Source organism: Myxocyprinus asiaticus, chromosome 32, assembly GCF_019703515.2.
Source record: "Myxocyprinus asiaticus isolate MX2 ecotype Aquarium Trade chromosome 32, UBuf_Myxa_2, whole genome shotgun sequence".
Taxonomy (NCBI): domain Eukaryota; kingdom Metazoa; phylum Chordata; class Actinopteri; order Cypriniformes; family Catostomidae; genus Myxocyprinus; species Myxocyprinus asiaticus.
Genome location: NC_059375.1, coordinates 35,153,542 through 35,172,903, shown reverse-complemented (window position 1 = coordinate 35,172,903; position 19,362 = coordinate 35,153,542). Strand labels below are relative to the sequence as shown.

General features: G+C 36.7%; 1 long non-coding RNA gene across 1 annotated transcript; it reads left to right on the top strand.

Annotated features, from left to right (window-relative positions):
• Window positions 1–11,843: 11,843 nt before the first annotated feature.
• Window positions 11,844–18,235, top strand: LOC127423466 (uncharacterized). Its single transcript, XR_007894323.1, has 3 exons — window positions 11,844–11,944; window positions 14,211–14,277; window positions 18,096–18,235. It is a non-coding gene; the product is annotated as an uncharacterized LOC127423466 (long non-coding RNA).
• The last annotated feature ends 1,127 nt before the right edge of the window (window positions 18,236–19,362 follow it).

Here is a 19,362-nt window from a genome sequence, read left to right as displayed (position 1 = left end):
AATTTTTTATTTAATTATTATTTGACACTAAAGACTTTAAATATTTCAGCTCATACAGCTCTTCAAGATCCAGGTGATCTTTGGTTCGTCTGTGATTTTATTTGCTTCCAAGACACAATATTTACACTACCTTTGACATCAGATCTGCTGCTCTGTTACTCTGAGCTGTGTGTAAGGCACAGCTGTCCCACGCCTGAGTGCACAAGCTGGGCTGCACACCAGGACAGCAGATGCTACACTGGACTACTCATGCACACATTCCTGATCCTACATGATTGTCTGTAATTACCAGCTGTAAGCTGATTGCAGGGGGAATAAGGAGTCTATTGAGCTGTCAGTGGAGGCAGGCTGTTGATATGGACAGGTACAGGCTGAGCCGCAGTGTTTGGAGGAGAAAGGGCTGAAACCAGATACCTGTTCCCTATTGGTTACTGACATCAACAAAATGGTCTTCTACTGAACACAACTAGTTCATGCCAGTCCAGCTCTTAAAATCAATATAGGATGGTTATTTTTCCAGAGAGCATGTATGCATTTACAATTATAGTGGTTCTTCAGACAGACAGACAGACAGACAGATAGGATAGTCACCAGGTCTGAAGAAAATAGAGAGGAAGCCTGATTCTTGGGGAAGGAAGTCACTGAGCTTGTCAGGGAGGCACCTAATTGTCTACTGCTTCATGTAATTACAAGCTTACTCAACATAAATCTTTCATTATTAAGCGCTATTTCTGTCCTAGAACACAGAGGCTGTGCATCCCTCAGAAAGCAAGAGAGAGAGGGAGAGAGAGATGTGTAGAGAACCAAAACCCTTTGCTTTTTACTCAATTCAGACAGAGAAGAGACAGCAAGAGATGGAGGGAGGATTGAAAAAAACTGTGCATACATATAAATGCTGCTTGCATGTTAATGTGAAGAGAAAAAAACTGGGTACATGAAACAAAACTGACCCTATTTACTTTTCTGCTATACACATTCCTGGTCTTAGGCTACGTCCACATGAATCCGGACACATTGTAAATTTGAGAACGTTTTAGTTTTCAAAACGTTCTCTGTCCACACTGCCATTTTCAAGTGTTTTCCAAAAGTTGCTTGTCCACAGTGAAACATGAAAACCCTTAAATCCCCTTATTGCGCATGTGAAAAATCTCTGTTGCATTCATGGTCTGAAATGCAATTGGCCTCGTGTTCTGTCAAATGACACCAATTCCAAGAAAATTCCTGTTGCCTTTAAAGGAATGTTGTATGAAGTACCATTTATCTTTACCAATGGCATCAAAGTGAATATCAGGCACAACAACGGTGCTATAACACATGCCACCATCTTGATGTTTTGGTTTAATGGATCACATGACTTCATCACATGACAACAAATATGTCATCGTTTTCAGATATCTCTGTCTTTCTCATCCACTTTGATCCACTTGGGAGAGCGTTTTGGAAAGCTCAGTTTCTGCTGTCAAAAATGTCATCTCAGTGTGGACGGAAGGCTAAAACATAGGGGAAACGTTTTTTCAGACAAAAACATATTAGCTGTGGACGTGGCCATAATATGTATGATTCATCAGTGCACTTTATGCCAAAGAAAATGAAAAATGTGTCTTTGTAATTTTTCACAAATCCTGTAACTTTCTCAGATAACCTTTTAATCCTGCCCTGCATTTTTTCATTTTGAATATTCTGTTTTACTTGGAAATGCATCACATTACAGAAGTAAAATGTTTTGCAAATGCCATTTCATGTTGACTTTAAATCTGTATCAGAAACCTGTTGTGGCTGAGGGGTGCACAACACCAAATTAGCAAAGCAAATAAAAGCTGAAAACGCAACGGAAATAAGCCACTACACAACGAAATTAAGCCACAACACGATGAAATTAAGCCACAACACAACTGAAAAACCAAGAAACAATGGAAATAAGCCACTACACAACGAAATTAAGCCACAACACGATGAAATTAAGCCACAACACAACTGAAAAACCATGAAACAATGGAAAGAAGCTACAACATAATGAAATTAAGCCACAACACAGTGGAAATAAGATATAACACAACAAAATTATCAGAAAATAAATAGTTATAAAAACGCTGTACTTATTTGTCCTTAAGTGCTCTGGCCAATACCTGGTTGGGTTTCTAGCAGAACTTAATACACATAACTTCATCAAAATACGCCCAAATCCGTTCCGGGCAATCATGCACAAATGACGTCACAGTTCCCGCAGCTATTCTTGCGTACTGGCAGCTCTTATAAGGTGTCCTACCCCAGTTTGGATGCCGAAGGGTTTAGGGGAAACATTCCGAACTCTTATTGACTTGTTTCATGTGATATCACTGTATAACTGCGCCACCATGTTTGTGACCAAAATTCCATATTTCTTAACTGTAGGGATGAGCCTGAAGCCGAATACCTTATTTGGAAAGGCATGGATAATGACTTCAAAACGAATAATGGATTCATCCGAATAATATAAAAAATATTAACTTGACTGATTATCCAGAAAGCACAGGATAAAGCGACATTTTAAATAAACATATCCAAAATTACAACAAATTTATGAATCTGTGCAGCCAATATTTCTAAATTGTAAACCTTATGAATGAAAATGAAATCGGATGGCCGCGGTCTCAACTCTGTTTGCACGTTCTCTCTGTTAATAGTGCGCATCTGGAGCTTTTGTAATGTGTAACATTAACAAAGATACGACATCATGTACACTTTCCACTTCTTGAAATGCCTTTGTCAATGTATCACACAATTCACATGTGATTCTCATGTATTTATTTATAGCCTAAACCTGAGCGCGATGTTAAATTCCTGACCTGAAGTGATGATTTCACATCGGAGCTTGTCTAGCCGTCTCTTAAAGTTGACCACATTTACATTCACATCAGCGATTAAGGTAATTAACTGGTTAAGACTTTATTCTGAAAAAAAGTTTAAATGCTCCTTATAGTATTCATCTATTCGGAATATTCCTGTTTATGTAAAACAAAGAAACTGAAACATGTTTTTCTTCTTCTTCTTTAAGCTGTGCTAAATTTGAGAATGTTAAGTGTTCTTTAACTCTGTTAAGGCATGATTTAAATTTAACATTATTATTATTATTATTAATCATTATTATTATTGTTATTATTATTATTTAACTAAATAATGGTGTCCTATCGTAAAAATTCCTTTATAGACTTATGAGACTTTCACCTGTTTGTATGCTATATTGATTTTATTTAAATTTCTTTTACTGTTTGAATTTGTATTTATTATTCACTGCAAAAATGTGTGCTTAACATTTCACATTTTGCTTGACACCTCCTGCCTCCAAAATAATGTTGTTATACATGCACAGACAAACTAAAATTCTGTTTCATGCAGATATTAATATCAGAAATACCAGGAGAAACCACAACATATTCCACAGTAAATGCAGCCTACAAATTCAGCTTCATCTGGTAAGAAAAAAAAAAGAATAAAATAATATTTTTTTTTAATAATAATTGTATATTATTATTATTATTATTAGGCTATTATTATGAAAAGGCATATACAAGGCATACTTTATTAATAGAGACTATAAATGTAAGAGTAAAAATTAAAAATGGGCGTTTCATTTAGTTTTGACGCACATCCGGTTTAAGCCCCGCCTACACCCGGTTCAATCCGAATACAGAGACAGATAATTTTGTCATATGAACAGATACAGATATAAATACAGATATGGCTCCACTGCACACCCCTACTTCATTGTGCTGTGCTGTGGAATGCAGCAAAAGCAGGTGAAAAATGTAATTTTTCTTTCAATAAAATTTTATCAGTTAAGTGACATGACTTCATTTTGCCAAAGTCAAGCAGCGATGAAGGGGGAGAGCAGGGATAAAACACTTGTGGGTCTTTGCTCATTTATTCAGACAAGTCAGTTATCTGTACATGTGTCATTTATATTTATAACATCATCGATTTGTATACAATTAAACTGAAAATGCACATAGGACAATGTTATTCATAACACCCAGGCTGCATAAAGGTATGTTATAATTGTAACATGTTGTAATGAAAGAAAAAGCACTATAATATGAATATATATATAGCATATATAGCATATATGTAATGTGTATATAATAATGTTAGTCAATAAACAACACATCATGAGATCATGAAGCACATCTTTTATTCACACCATCAGACTACAATGTAAACATATTAGTCATATTCACTAATATGCCAAGGTTGCTTTCTGTGTATTATTAACGATTTAAAAGCAGCTCTTGCTTTAATACAGATAGGAACATCACAGACATTTTGTAATATTTTGACCAAATCAGAACAGAAAACAACACAAAGACATTTGTAACTTCTGAATGAGAGATGTTTATGGTGATGTACCGGTTGACGTGTGTACTTGCCAGTCACACAACAGACTCACCGGCGTACGGAGATGAATCGTGGATAAAATATATTTAAATGTCTGCGAAAGTCAAATTTGGCAATATTTGTCCTGTCTTCATAACTACACCTTTCCTGGGACTTGGCATGTATCAAAAGCATTTTTTGAGGTTTTTCTTGATATCGTGTTAGAGGTGTTTTTCCATTCACTGCCATTGTTTTCTCCCGCTGATGGTCACAAATGTGGCGGCTGTGGGGAAAAAGTGACATCACTGAAACGGGTGAATAGTGACTTGCAGTGGGTCGGTTGAGCAGCTCTCTGCATCTTCCAAGCAGCCTCATGATCTCTCATGCATTGACTCAGACTGCCACACAACTTAAAATACAGTGCTTAAAAATATTTTCAGTTCATTTCGCTGTGGCTTAATTAACACAGCCCCATCACCATCAATGGAGCCCTGGTGGAGAGGGTCAGCAGCTTCAAGTTCCTCAGTGTCCACATCACTGAGGAACTCACATGGTCTGTCCACACAGAGGCCGTTGTGAAGAAGGCTCACCAACACCTCTTCTTCCTGAGACGGCTGAGGAAATTTGGAATGAACCACCGCATTCTCACACTGTTCTACACCAGCACTGCATAGAGCATCCTGACTGGCTGCATCATTGCCTGGTACGGCAACCGCACCGCTCTCAAACACAAAGCCCTGCAAAGGGTGGTGCGAACAGCCAGGCACATCATTGGAGGTGAGCTTCCCTCCCTCCAGGACATCTACACCAGGCGGTGTGTAAAAAAAGCTCGGAGAATCATCAGAGGCTCCAGCCACCCTAGCCATGGGCTGCTCTCACTGCTATCATCAGGCAGGCGGCATCGCAGCATCAGGACTTAATGACAGCTTCTTCTCCAAGTGATCAGACTTTTGAACTCTTGATCTCTCACGATCAGTATACATCAGCACTGCACTTTATTAATCTCACACTGGACTATCATCAATTATATTTTCTCTTAACAACACACTGGCAACTGACTATCAACCGACAGCCTGAATGTCAATACAACACTATACAACCTACTGTATATTTTATATATATTATATGTATTGTATACTGGGTATTCTATATTGTGTGTATTGTATACTGTACATTGTATGTTATTATTTGTATATTGTGTTGTGTGTAATTATGTGTATATTAGTTTTGTAAACTGTGTTGTGTAAATGTGATGTTTATTGTAGATTGGTATGTCTCATCACTGTCATGACTGCTATGCCTGCTATGTTGCTCAGAACTGCACCCAAGACTTTCACCCACTGTTGCACTTGTGTATATGGTTGAGTGACAATAAAATGATTTGATTTGAAGTAGCTTCTGATCAAAAAGCTTCTCTTCATAAGCAAAATGTAATAAATTGCTCTGCCTCAAAAATGACTGTCCTTTTTGACTGACGTCATAAAACCCTCTTACTTTTTAACCCCTCCCCTCCCCTTTTCATGATCTAGCCTAATCAATTCCCGATGGACAAAATCAAGAACCGGCCTACAATTTTGCCTCATTGAATATCCTGTTTCAATCTGAAATATGGTACAGTACTGGAATAAAATGGGTTGCGAACATGTTTTTTATTGACTTTCAAAGTACAATTAGCATTGATAAAGGGTTTGTTCATTTAGATTACATTTTTCTTTGTCCAAGAAAGCACAGCTATTGTGTTGTGACAATATGGACACTTAGGCATAAATCAACTTTGGGTGCAAAATATGTCATTTACATTAACATTGTAAGTTTTTAAAGGGATAGTTCACCCAATAATGAAAATTCTGTCATTTCTCACCCTCTCATGTTGTTTTAAACCTGTTTGAATTTCTTCCATGGAACACAAAAGATGTTACCATTCACTTTCATTGTATGGAGTGAAAAAAGATGCAGTAAAAGTGAATGGTGACTGAGGCTTACATTTTGCTTAATATCTCCTTTTGTGTTCCAAAATAATAATAAAAAGTAAGTTGTATGGAACAACATGGGGGTGAGTAAATTATGATTATTTTGGGGTAAACTGTTCCTTTAAAAGGAAACACTGTATTGCAATTCTGCTAGTCAATGTTTCTAAGTTGTTATATTGTTTTATACTGACGTAGATATGAAGGTTCCTCAAGATGCTGCCCTGCTATCCCAATCTCTGTAGACATTCAAATCTCCAAGAATTAGCAGGAGGGATCGTTTTCTCCCTATTGCTCCATTTTCTGCCGTATGTTTGTGTATACTGCCCCCTATGCTCCAAAAGTTTAACAAGACAATTTTTTATTTTTTTCACCATAAAAGGGAATCAACTGAGAATATTTAGCTAGCACATCTACAGTGCAGACACATAGATTTTGCAGTCAAGTTTTGTGAAAAAAAAAAAAAAAAAAAAAAAAAAAAAAAAATATATATATATATATATATATTTTTTTTTTTGTTTTTTTGTTAAAAGACCAAAAAAAAATAAATTAAAAAAATGCGGTTTTGGTAATGCAATCACCACATCAAAGAATAATTATCAGTTCTCAACAGACAGTTGCTTCATCGAGCCCTGTGTCAGACAGCAAACCACCCAAAGGACAAAATAACCAATGCATTAAATGCGTCTCTCTTAAACCCTGTTTTCACTGGCTCATGTTTTCTGCACCTCATTACTCAGCTCATGTGCTGAATAAACAGTAACAATCAATCCATTTTTAACCTCCCAGAATTAGCACCTGGGCCATACGCCAGCAACTAAAGGTCTAGAGATCTAAAAAACAGTTTTTTCTAATCTCATCCTTCTCATTTTCACCTGATTGATCATGTCTGCCGTTTTAATGTCAACTTTTTTCTTTAGATTAACTGCAGCGCTGTGTACTTTTCCTCTGTGTGTCTGTTTCTTATTTGGTATCCAAGTAAACATCAGTTATAAGCACCCATGTAATCACGGTTTGGAGCTACACTGCAGGACTGAGCTGCTGAGTCCAGAAAAGTAGAAATAAATCATAGACGTACAGTTGTGTTCTCCGCATTGTGGACAAATGACTTTAATACACCCCTCAGCCCTGTGATTAATTCTAGATAACAGGTAACCAAAGCAAAGGTCATTCATCAGATAAGGAAGTAGCTGTTTCAAGATAATTGCTTTATTAATTAGCATTTTTATTTTTGGATTGATTACATGCTTGATTTTGAATTTGCAGACATGTACTCTTGACATTTTCTCAACCAACTTCTTGAGGTATCACCCTGGGATGCTTTTTAAACAGTATAGAAGGAGTTCCCATCTATATGCTGGGCACTTATTGGCTGCTTTTCTTTATAATTTGGTCCAAGTCATCAATTTCAAAAAAAAAATTTTTACATTTAAAAAAGTCATGAGGGTCTAAAGGGGTCATCATTGTTTTGTTTGTTTTTTTCTTTTTTTTTTTCTTACCTGAATGTTGGTTATACTCCCTGACCTTTGATTTGATGGACAAAAGTATTTCAAATAGGAATATAAAAAAATACAAAATAATAACAAAATAATAATAAAAACTGCTTTACCAACAATTCTATTATCAATCATTTCAGCATTTATTTAATTTATTAATTTATACATTTATTTTTGACTCGTCTCCGAACGGTTACACCACTTAGACATTTTTTACTTAAAGTCCCAGAAAAATATCAAAATGACTTTTAACACAGAAATTGGAAACATGTTCATCATAGCAGAGGTGTATTCAAGTAATTGTTTGTGTGAACTGCATTTTTAATGTACTGTATTTTTGACTAACTTAATAGATACGGACACAAAACAAAATAAAAAAAAAATTAAAATAAATGTCACATGAACAAGAAATCAACAATTTAGTGAGATTTATGCTTCCATCAAGAATAAACTATTTTCCATGGGGTAAGAAAAATAAACTGTATTTAAGATACTGTAAATCCCCTAAAAACATGTCTTATTGTGTAAAATTATTTGCTTCTCAAGTTAATGTATCTTGATTTAAGGATAATTAGAAAAAAAACTTTTATAAAATAAGATACGGGATTTTCTGCACACTTTGAAGGTTTTTTTGCTAGACACACCTTTTTTAAACTTACATTCATCAAAATAACACTACATTACTGTAAGCCCTTTGTATGGTGAGAGTCTTTAACTCCCACATAGTGTGTGGATCTTAAACTCTGAACTGCTTTTCCAGCTGTTGATAGCATGGCAGGCATGAGGAAGATCCACAGAGGAGTAACGGATGTCTGTCCCATGGGATTATCATGCTGAAGACATCCTGGTGCTGAGCAGCAGTGGATTTAAAAGTACTTTACCGATAATAACGGCACTCCTGACTGAAGAACAAGACCCCTCAGTGGAGAGAGAGAGAGAGAGAGAGAGAGAGAGAGAGAGAGAGAGAGAAGGAGAGGGAGAGGAATCAGTAAGTCAAGCAGAGTGCCGTGGTAAAGAAAACACTGCCTCATCTATGGACTCTTTGAACTACCCAAACACCTGCTCTTTACTAGAATAATCCCTTGTTCTTTGCTTTTCTTCCCTTTGCTCTCGACAGCACTATAACATATGTCGTAGTACAGTGTAAGTTTGTTTCTTCTGCAATTCAAAGGCTGGGATTTCCATCCAGAAGGGTTATTACAGAGAGGGAAAGGAATTTCTGAAGTCTTGTTGCAGGGCTTCTTGTATTGGGTTGATGCCCCATTTGGAGATGATTTTAGGAACACGTGTGTACACTTTTGCAGTAAGTTTGAAAATAAGTAAAACTTAAGTAAATTAAAAGTTTGCTAAGGGGCACAGTTTGTAAAGTATTCCAATAAAAAATGATGATGGCATGTTCATAAAACCTACTGTTAAAAAAATTAATTAGGGCTTCAGCACACCTTTTTTACCTGTCAAACTATCCATATAATTGAGTGCCCACTCATTTTGGATAATAAACCACTTTGGGGAGTTTCAGTCCTGGCAGAGTCGGGCTCAAACTGTAAGTGTGTCCCGAATGTAAGACACAGGTACACTTGCCAAATATCATGGTTCATGGCGTGCATACACTAAATCTTTCTCTTTGTATTTCTTTAACTCCTAAGGCCGATTTATACCTCTGCGTTGAAACTATGCAGCTCTGAAAAGCTTTGCCAGGAACTTTGAGAGGCATAAACACATCTGAATAATGCAATGACAAAAACACCGTGGAAAATGGAAGTCAAATAGAAATGAGAAAATATTTTAACATCAAAAGTGATTGCACTGTGATTTAAGCTATAGTACCTTAACTTTTATTGTCTCAGATTTATTTGCATGCATCCTAATATGTGTCCTTACATCTACACTCACTGAGCACTTTCTTAGGAACACTATGGTCCTAATAAAGTGCCCAACGTGGTCTTCTGCTGTTGTAGCCCATCCGCATCAAGGTTCGACATGTTGTGCATTCTGAGATAAAATTCTGATCATTACAATTTTGTGAGTGATTATCTGAGTTACCGTAGCCTTTCTGTCAGCTCGAATCAGTCTGACCATTCTCTGTTGACCTATACAGAGTGAGTGTATATCAAGGATTGTCTGAATGTACTTCTATTTTTTTCCCTACATACCTGTTTAGCGACATCACACACACTGCAGATAGGCTTTGTAGCATTAAAGAGTAAATAAATCATCTGTCAGAGCCAGCTGCTTTTTTTTTTTTTTTTTTTTTTGCCATCATGTTCATCCTCTTACTGTTCTTTATTTATCCGTGTAACAACTACAATGGTACAATCACTACAATCACCTCTTGGTGAACCCTGTTTCCTCAAAACTAGTTTAAACTGTCATTAAATGCATGCTGATGCTTGAAATGTATCTCTGTGTAGAGCTAGACTGCTTGAATAATTTGGGATTTGTAAACATGCATTTTTTTTAACTTTTTTTTTTATCTATTTATTTGTTTTTCAGTGCTTTATCTTTTCCATTTTTATTTCAGACAAGTACAGTGTCTAGGGTCAAAATAAAAGCATAAACAAATCCCACATTTAGGAACACAGAATGAACCAGGAGTGTGAATGAAACATATAACATGTTTCAGGATAACTGCAGATGTCTGGATGTGCATCGCATGGTGCTTTCTATAAACACCAAAGAAAACATACAGCCTTTTTTTTTCACATGTTCACCTTTTCTGCCCAAACACAGCAGTGCTTTCAAGAAATGTTGGGCTTTAAAGCAAAGATGTCACAAGAGCCCTGTTCATCTCAACTGACTCTTCACGTGAATCTTTTCATCTTTCTCAGCTGCCATCTTTGAAGGTCACAGGGTTTTGGGTACCATGGGACAGTGCATGCTGAGATACATAGGCAGTGGAGAGGCCACCCTCCTGTGGCCCTGACCTTCACACGCTTTTATGGCACTTGTTGCCAAGGGAAGCTGGCAGCTGTCTGACAACAGAAGCCATTGCCATTTGTTCTGGTTCATTCATTTTGAAACAGCATTTGTGCAATAATGCCTAACCTATATTCAAATTAAGCTTGTAATGAACATTTGAGCACTTTGAAACTGAAGCTTCTCAAGTTATAAGCTCCTAATAATTTCAATTACAGTCTTGCTACTCTTTTAAAAATAGTTAGCTACATTACAGGTTTCAAACACAAAGCTTACTGCATTGAAGCTATTAAAAGAAGAAAATATTTCTACAAATATAACAATCTGATGAAATTTAATTGTGCAATCAGATGTTCTTATTGCAGAATTAATATCACAAGTCATAATTAGAGTGACACTAACAATAATGGTGACAAAACTGAATTGAACATAAAAATGTATACTTAATATTAAAGCAATATCACACGAGCAGTGCTGTATGTCCAGCTACAATATCAGCATAGCTGTGATTCGGCCGTGGCCTCGTGCCGCAGGTAATCACAGCCATGCTGATAGATGGACAATACAGCATGATTGCCAGTGTGGTATTGCTTTTTTACAACAGTTCAATGAACAAGTAAATAAATAAATATATAAGTAGGGAAAAACTAAGGACTAATTGTCATGGCAATGGCTAAAGTCAGATTACGTCAGAGTTTGTTGGAAAACCATACCACTCTGCTCAAATATTTCAATTGACAATTGAACATGTTGAATCAGTGAAAACAGACGCCAACAATGGCAACAAACGCCAACAGGGTAAACACAGACCCAACAAAACCCATCGAACATGTTGGTTGCCATTCGTTGGCGTTTGTTGGGGCAGTGTGAATTGACCTTCACAACTTTTCGGTGAAACACGGATGTGTGTATGAGAGAGAGTGACTGAGCGTGTGATTACCAGTGTCTGTTACAGTGATGTTGCAGCTGTTAGTTTAACTCTTTTCCTCAGCTGTAGTGTGATAGTAATCCACTCCTACCATGGAGTGATGCTGCTATCGTGCTATCTGAATAATCCTATGAGTACTTCAGTCACAATGAAGTGTTTTTGTTTTGTTTGTTTTTTGTCTGAGAAAAACAGTTCTTGGGCAACTCTTATTTTGACACCAACACAGAAACCAGACTATCCTCCGCCATGTTGAAAGTTTACATCTCCCAACTCGGAAACTGTATCAGGTAGGTGACCTAACCATGTTTGATTACTCCGTCTATCGTGACTCTCAGCTGTGATTGGCAGCAATGCTGAAGCTGTTAGTTTAACCCTATTTCTCAGTTATAGTGTAGTAATAATCATGGCGCGATCATGGAGTGAGAGACAATTCCGGTTGATTTCAAAGACACTAGTTCACTGAATAACACATTTTGTCAACGTCAGCTCAACTCGTTCATAGCACACACAAGATGATCTTTTGTCGCCACCTGCCTCAAATATTTAATGTCACAGGGATGAATGAAAATTCACACATCTATCTGCTCTTACACATCTGCACTGCTCTTACACATTAGTTTGGAATGCCACAAGCACAAGCAGAGTGAAATAAACAGTAAAGCGTACCAGTGCTGATGGTGTGAGCTATCAGCACTCTTGGAACACCTCTCGACCAATCAGATTCAAGGACCTGAAATAACTGTTGTTGTATAAAAAAAACTAATACAACTTTAAAACACCCTCATTTATATTACGGAGTTGAAATATAGTGATAAACAACAGCAATTAACTTAACTACTGTAAAAAGTCATTTAATTCAGGATGCAATAAAAACGAAATCAGAAAGTAAACATTTTGTAGTGTCACTTTATTTAGTTACTACCCAACACTGAAGCATCAAATCAAATTCTTAAGTCTACTTTAAAAATAAGAATGGACAAGTTCAAGGCCAAGGCACAACACCTTTCAGTACAAAATATTAACCTTATACTTTACGAGACATCAACTGAAAAATAATACTGTTAAAAATGGCTGACCCAACAGCCTCCTCTAATCTGATACATTTTAAAACTAGTGAAACCACTGTTACAGTATAACCATCTGTTCCAGGATGTGACAGAAACAAACAGCACAACAAAATATAAGCAGGGTTAGCACACCCAAAATTATTTAATTAACCCGCCATCACATTGTTCCGAACTTAGTGGAACACAAAGTCGATATCTGGGACTGTCAAACTCCAAGAACTTTAGAAATAGTCCATGCCAAGTTTTCTGAAGTCAAACAATTTTGTGTGAGGATTAGAAAAGAACTAAATTGTAAATGTTGTCAGCCACTGTTTCCTTGGAGAACGTTCCTCAAGGGGGCGCGTGATGTCTCAGAAAGTCGAATCCTGCATTAAAATCGAGAAGGGTATAGCTGCAGGCATTGCTCTAAAAAGGGCGTGAGCTCCAAATCGCCAAGATATAGGGAGTCCCTAACCTTACCCTTTCCCTAACCTTAACTGTGAGTGGAAGTGACACCCCTTTTGTAGTCGGCACAACCCCTTTTTGGAGTAACCACAGCCCTTTTGGAGTAACCCACCCTATTTTGGAGATTTTCCTCCATTTGGGGATCTCCGATCCGCAGCTATTCCTACTTGTTAATCTCAGGACGTTATGTCTCATTGTAAATTCTAAAAATTATAAAAGAACTGATAATTCCATGGATTTGTAACTGTCGATGGAAACCCGACCTAGCAATGTCTATAAAATATTTAAAAAAAAGAAAAAAACATCATTCAGTAATCATAAACAACTGTGATTTGTCCATTCTTACAAACAGTGAGAAAAGTTACAGATATCATGTGACCACTCGGTCACCCATCTGCTATTTTTTATCAGCTGTTTATAATCAGCGACGTTGGATCGGTGAATGAGTCACTCTTTTGAATCTGTTCTTTTCAATGAGTCATTCAAACAGCTCAGCAAAATGATCTAAATCGGTTCGTGGCTCATTCTGAATCATTCAGACAGTTCACTCACACACTGAATCGTTTAGAGCGGTTTCTCACAAAGTAAACAGTAACTGGATACGTTAGAAACGTAGAACAAACAGAGCGCTGGATGAAGTGTAATTTTTACCTACAGTCCATTCAAAGTAAACCTGCAAATGCATCCTATCGTTTGCCAGCGATTCAGAAAGTCTTCATAAAGTTCAACACCTGCGTGTACAGCTGCAGGAAAATACATTTTTTAACCAAAAGTACATGAAAGTACCAAAGTTGGACAGGTACCATGGCAATACTGTGGTGTTTTCTGAAGTACCTGCAAATATGGTACATTAATATAGTAATCATTCAGAATGACAGTTTTTGAAACTTCAAGTTTCCATCTAAATAAGTCTTATAGAGATATTTGGCTTTGAGCATATGCACCTTGCATCTGGTTAGTATTTTAAACACTCACTTCTCTTTTTAGCATTAATATAGCCTATCAGTTTGATATTGTAAATGTGTGTTTTTAATACACACAGGAACATGAAGTGCTGAAGTATTATACAGAATACCAGGAGGAGAATGGGTTGTCAGAACAGACCTACAGTAAGTACATGTTCCTTTTATCCCTGTTTGAAAATTCATTTTGTCATGTTATTAAAGGTATAATGGAAATGATACCTGACCTAATAAAAGACTGCTCCTGCAATGGAAATATTATTTTATTTTAGATTAACTCAGTTGTCATGTTATAATGGCATGCACCATTCTGGATGAGGTTATACCTTATAGCATTTTTAAATTGTTCTTTAAAACAAAACTAAAGAAGCTTATCAAAATGAAAATTTGAAATAGATTTGTATATAAACAACATTAGGGAGTAAATCCTCAAAATGTCAGCCTAGTAAATATAAATAAAAAAAATTGCAATGAAATGCAAATGTGAGTCAATGAAAAAGAGTACATTAATTATACAAAAAGGATATATCTGTTTGAAATTCATTGCTCTGTTATATATAAATTGGTGTTCCATGCTTTGTATAGTGTTTTTGTCTACCATATATTTATCCCTGTCTGGCAATTCTACTCTCTGGTAACCTGACAAAGCAGCATCATTAGCTATAAATGTGCTTGATCCCTGTCATAATCCCCCTGACTAGACATGTTAATGCAGACTAACACCTTCAAGTTCTCCAATTAAAGTGATCAGACAAACAATGTTCATCTTCATTTTACTTAATCCATTCATGCAGAGGGAACAACAGTGAGGGAACCCGACACCATGCGTACATGGAAGTGCTAACATTAGTGAAAGAACTTTAGAAAGGTTCTAGTAAAGAAAGACAGCTTATAGTTAGTTATTTAACTAATTTCAGACATCTTAGTAAGCTTCTTTTTGTTTTTTTTAAAAAATGTCTGGCCTAAGAAGCAGTCAGACTTTTGAGTTGTGGCATAAAGTCTGATCCTTATTGCAGAATATTCTGACCAAAATGTACCTACTTAGGGGCCGTTCACACCAAACGCATCATTGCGTCTGTCTGTGCGTAAAAAAAAAAAAACATTTATAATAATTTTTTTTAAACATGCACTACACGGACGTGTTTGACCATCACGCTGCATCCTACTGTTTTGTTTTTTTTAGCGCCTTGTGCATTTAAGAAGTCTCAGTTTAAAATAACAAACTTTAACAAAAAAATGCATCTCAAGATACTTGCAGTCTGTTCCATTCATTGCGCTGTCACAAGAATGCATTCATTCAGACACTTAGACAAGAAGAGACTGTCTGACTGACATGTAAAGTGCAACACAGTTTGTTTTGTGTTGTATGTGCTGTGTAGGGACAGGGTTATCTGAAATAAATTATCCCACAATAAAAGACTGGCTTCAAAAAAAAAAAAAAAAAAAAGTAGAAGAAGAAGAAGGTGAAGAGAAAATAGCAGAGAATGTTTTACATTTCATGATCAGAATTTCTGTCGTCAAAAACTCACAATGCAATCTGAGGCTAATCAGATTGCATTGTGAGTAATCAGAAGGGATTTGTACAACACTTCTTTTGCTCTTTTCTAGGGCTCTGATGCTATTTGGAGATAGAGACTAAATGTTTCTAAATCCTCTGAGCATGGTTTTATGTGACTATATACATACTTTCATACTGTGGATCTGCGGCCCCCAGTTTCCCATGGAAATAATGCAGGAAGGGCTCCTGTAATTGAAGAGGGCCAACGTCTCACAATGGTTGCGCTGAGAGATAAAATGAAATCAAAACAAGCTGATGACAGTGATGGCACTTGTGTCAGAATTTGAGACGGATGCCACCAACTCCCCCACAGAGATATTTCTGAATGTTCTATCCAAACTCTCACACACTCATGTCCATTTCATATTTGGAGCCATTGACTACCATTTGAAATACATTTTTATTCACTTTAAATAACCTACAGCTTTCATTTCCACATTTCTACAGTGATGTAAAGGTTAAAGCAAGTGAATTATGAAATATATCTGGGATTAAACACATACTCTTCATACTCTTCATGTTCATACTCTGGGGTTCCTCTAATGAGGCGAGCCAACAGTGATGATTATAATGACAACAGTGTCGAGTTCCTTTAAGCATTATTTATGGACAAGGGAGCACACAGAGGCCAGAGCTAGAGCTAGATTAAGAAATTATTAGACCACCATTTTCTGCCATTAAAATCACCAGCCGAACAGAATTTAAGTGAGGGTCCAACTGCATAGTTTTCTGATTACTGTGGTAGTTAATCCTTAAAATGCAGCTATAGGGCAGGCTGGATCCCTTTTTAACTCTCTTTTAACATGATTTTGCACATACAGTACCAGTGAAAAGTTCGAACACACCTACTCATTATCTATCTACAGTATCTGTCTATCTATCAACAGTATACAATATATCCATCCGACCGTCTGTCCGTCCGTCTGTCTGTCTGTCTGTGTCAACAAAGCTAATTTCAAGTATTTAAGCATAAGCCTTGAGACAACAATGCATTTAGGATCATGACAAAAATACATTTACACAGGTGTGTCCAACATGATCACACGGTAAGTCAGCATGTTGTTTCCAAGAGTTCCGAGACCCCAGGATCAGCCGTATTATGTCAACTAACCGACAAGTGGCATCTCCTATCAGACATTTTGGCATCAGCTCCAACATGTTTACCTTCCCCTGTGGCGTGACCGGAAGCACATAGCATCAGCAGTGTGGGAGACCCAGGTTCAGATCCTGCTTTGAAACCAGGAATTAATAATCAGTGACAAGCATGATTCGGATATTGCATTTTCCATCTAATATTACATTTTTACTCCACTGATGGTTTGATTTAGGTTTGGAAATGATAAATGGTTTAGTTCATAAAACATGCATTCCTCTTCATTGTATTACACCCTGTACAGCTGAAAACAACTTGCTTTCTTACTCGCTTTTGGCGCCCCTTTGTGGTCACACTGAAAATGGAGCTCACATATGCCCATACACCCAAAAACACTTACTGCTTTGGCCACTGGGGCAGTGTTTTGCATTTCGGTAAGCACATACCAATTTTACCGAAAGAAAAGTCAACCTACTGTTTCTGATTTCACTGTGATATCAGTTTGGTGTGTCCATATTTCAGACTGGTACTCTATTTATTTGCATATATATATATATATATATATATATATATATATATATGGAATTTATTTTTATTTTTTTTCATAAGAGTTATGGAACACTTTTTATTCTATTCAAGGTTTTTCTCGACCAGGCTTAAACAAATCCCACCAGTTCTTATTTACCACATGAGTTTTGCCCATTTTCTTTGTCAGCTTTTGCTTTTTATTCTGTTCAAGGAAGTCCAGGCTTTACCCCAGTTAGATCTGTTTTGGAAACATTACACCATAATGGCTGATCTCAAACATCACATGTTTTTGATTTGAGACCGTTTTTTGCAGTCTTGAGCCTTGGCAAACTGTAATTTGAAAACAATTTCAACAATTGGATGGTTTGCATCACTGGTACTTTGTTGGAACTCCCTGAAGCTCAGCTCTGTTGTTCATTAAATGTAGTAGAGAGCTCATATTATCACCTGGTTCAGAGAGAATGATCTACTGTTAAGAGTCAGCATAAATTTCACATTCATGTCACTTTTTTATTTTTATTTGGAACAACAAAGCTTTCCAACCAATCAAATTCAAATGCTGCTACTTAGCCAGTGTTCTTTTTGGAGCTTTCCAAGTCTAATTTTGCATTGCAAAGGCAGCACAACAATATGCCGTCGCTATCAGACTAAATGTATGTGACTTGTATGTTGCATGAAAGGCTATCCCTGTGGTTTCCACCCATTTACTGTATACTTTTTTGCCAAGTTTTACGCTATGTGCAGGCATTTTAACACCTCTTTGCTCCTATGCTCGACCCACCACAGACATTGGAGCATCTCACAGAGACTGGAGCAGACAGGGAAGAAATTGAGCCCACATTGCTTGCATCCAGCTGGGTCATTAAGAACCACATCCTGCGCCAAATCAAACACAGCCCCTGCCCACAGACAGCCGTCTGTCCACTTCCTCCTGTGTTCTGTGGTAAGGTATTAAACTGAGGAGAAATATGTTATGAATTATATTCATTAATCTGCAAATGTCAAACATATGAAGTTTTTTATGTTCTTTATGGTTTTGAAATTAAAAAAGGTCATATTTAAATATCTTCCAGGTATAAACATGCAATGGAGCTACATAGTTGTTAACTAGAGTGAAACATCAAAATCAGATTATGTGATGTATATGGGGCCATACATTACATCAGCAAATTGCATAATGAGATTAAATTTCACTTGTTCAGAATTACCTTGTAATGAGGTGCACATTGAAATATTATTGGCTACATTCATGCTAACTAACTCTCTAAGTTAGTGTTTCTCCACAAATCCTTATCCTGTTGATATTGGGTCTGTGGCCTTCACCACAGGATGCTGAAATTCTACTATACCCAGACAGGGAGCGACATTTACAAATTATAGTAAATATTAGTTTTCAGTCTTTACTCTCATTTATAAGCAGTCTTCGTTTTTGACCAAAAATCACACATGTACTGTATATATTGAATGCCTCATTGTCTTTGAGAAAAGAAAAAAAAAGAAAGATGTTAATTAATTTACAAGGAAAATAGTGAAAAGATTCTAACATATATGGTTAACATTAAAAAGATAAATACGATTTGCAGGAAATAGCAGTACAGGTTTTATGTAAGATAGATTCTGATTCTGTGTAAATGGAATCAATAGAGAATCAACAGATTGACTGCAGTGCAAAAACGGCAATGGTTAATTGTATGAAAAGACGAAAAGTCCAATCACAATTCATTATGCAAATGAATTAAAAGGTTAGAGTGGGCAAAGAAACACAGACATTGGACAACAGATAATTGGAAAAGAGTGTTATGGATCTTAACCCCATTGAGCTTTTGTGGGATCAGCTAGACCGTAAGGTGTGCGAGAAGTGTCCGACAAGACAGTCACATCTATGGCAAGTGCTACAGGAAGCGTGGGGTGAAATGTCACTGGAGTATCTGGACAAACTGACAGCTAGAATACCAAGGATCTGCAAAGCTGACATTGCTGCACGTGGAGGATTTTTTTGATGAGAACTCTTTCAAGTAGTTTAAGAAATTATGATTTATTTTTTTTTATTATT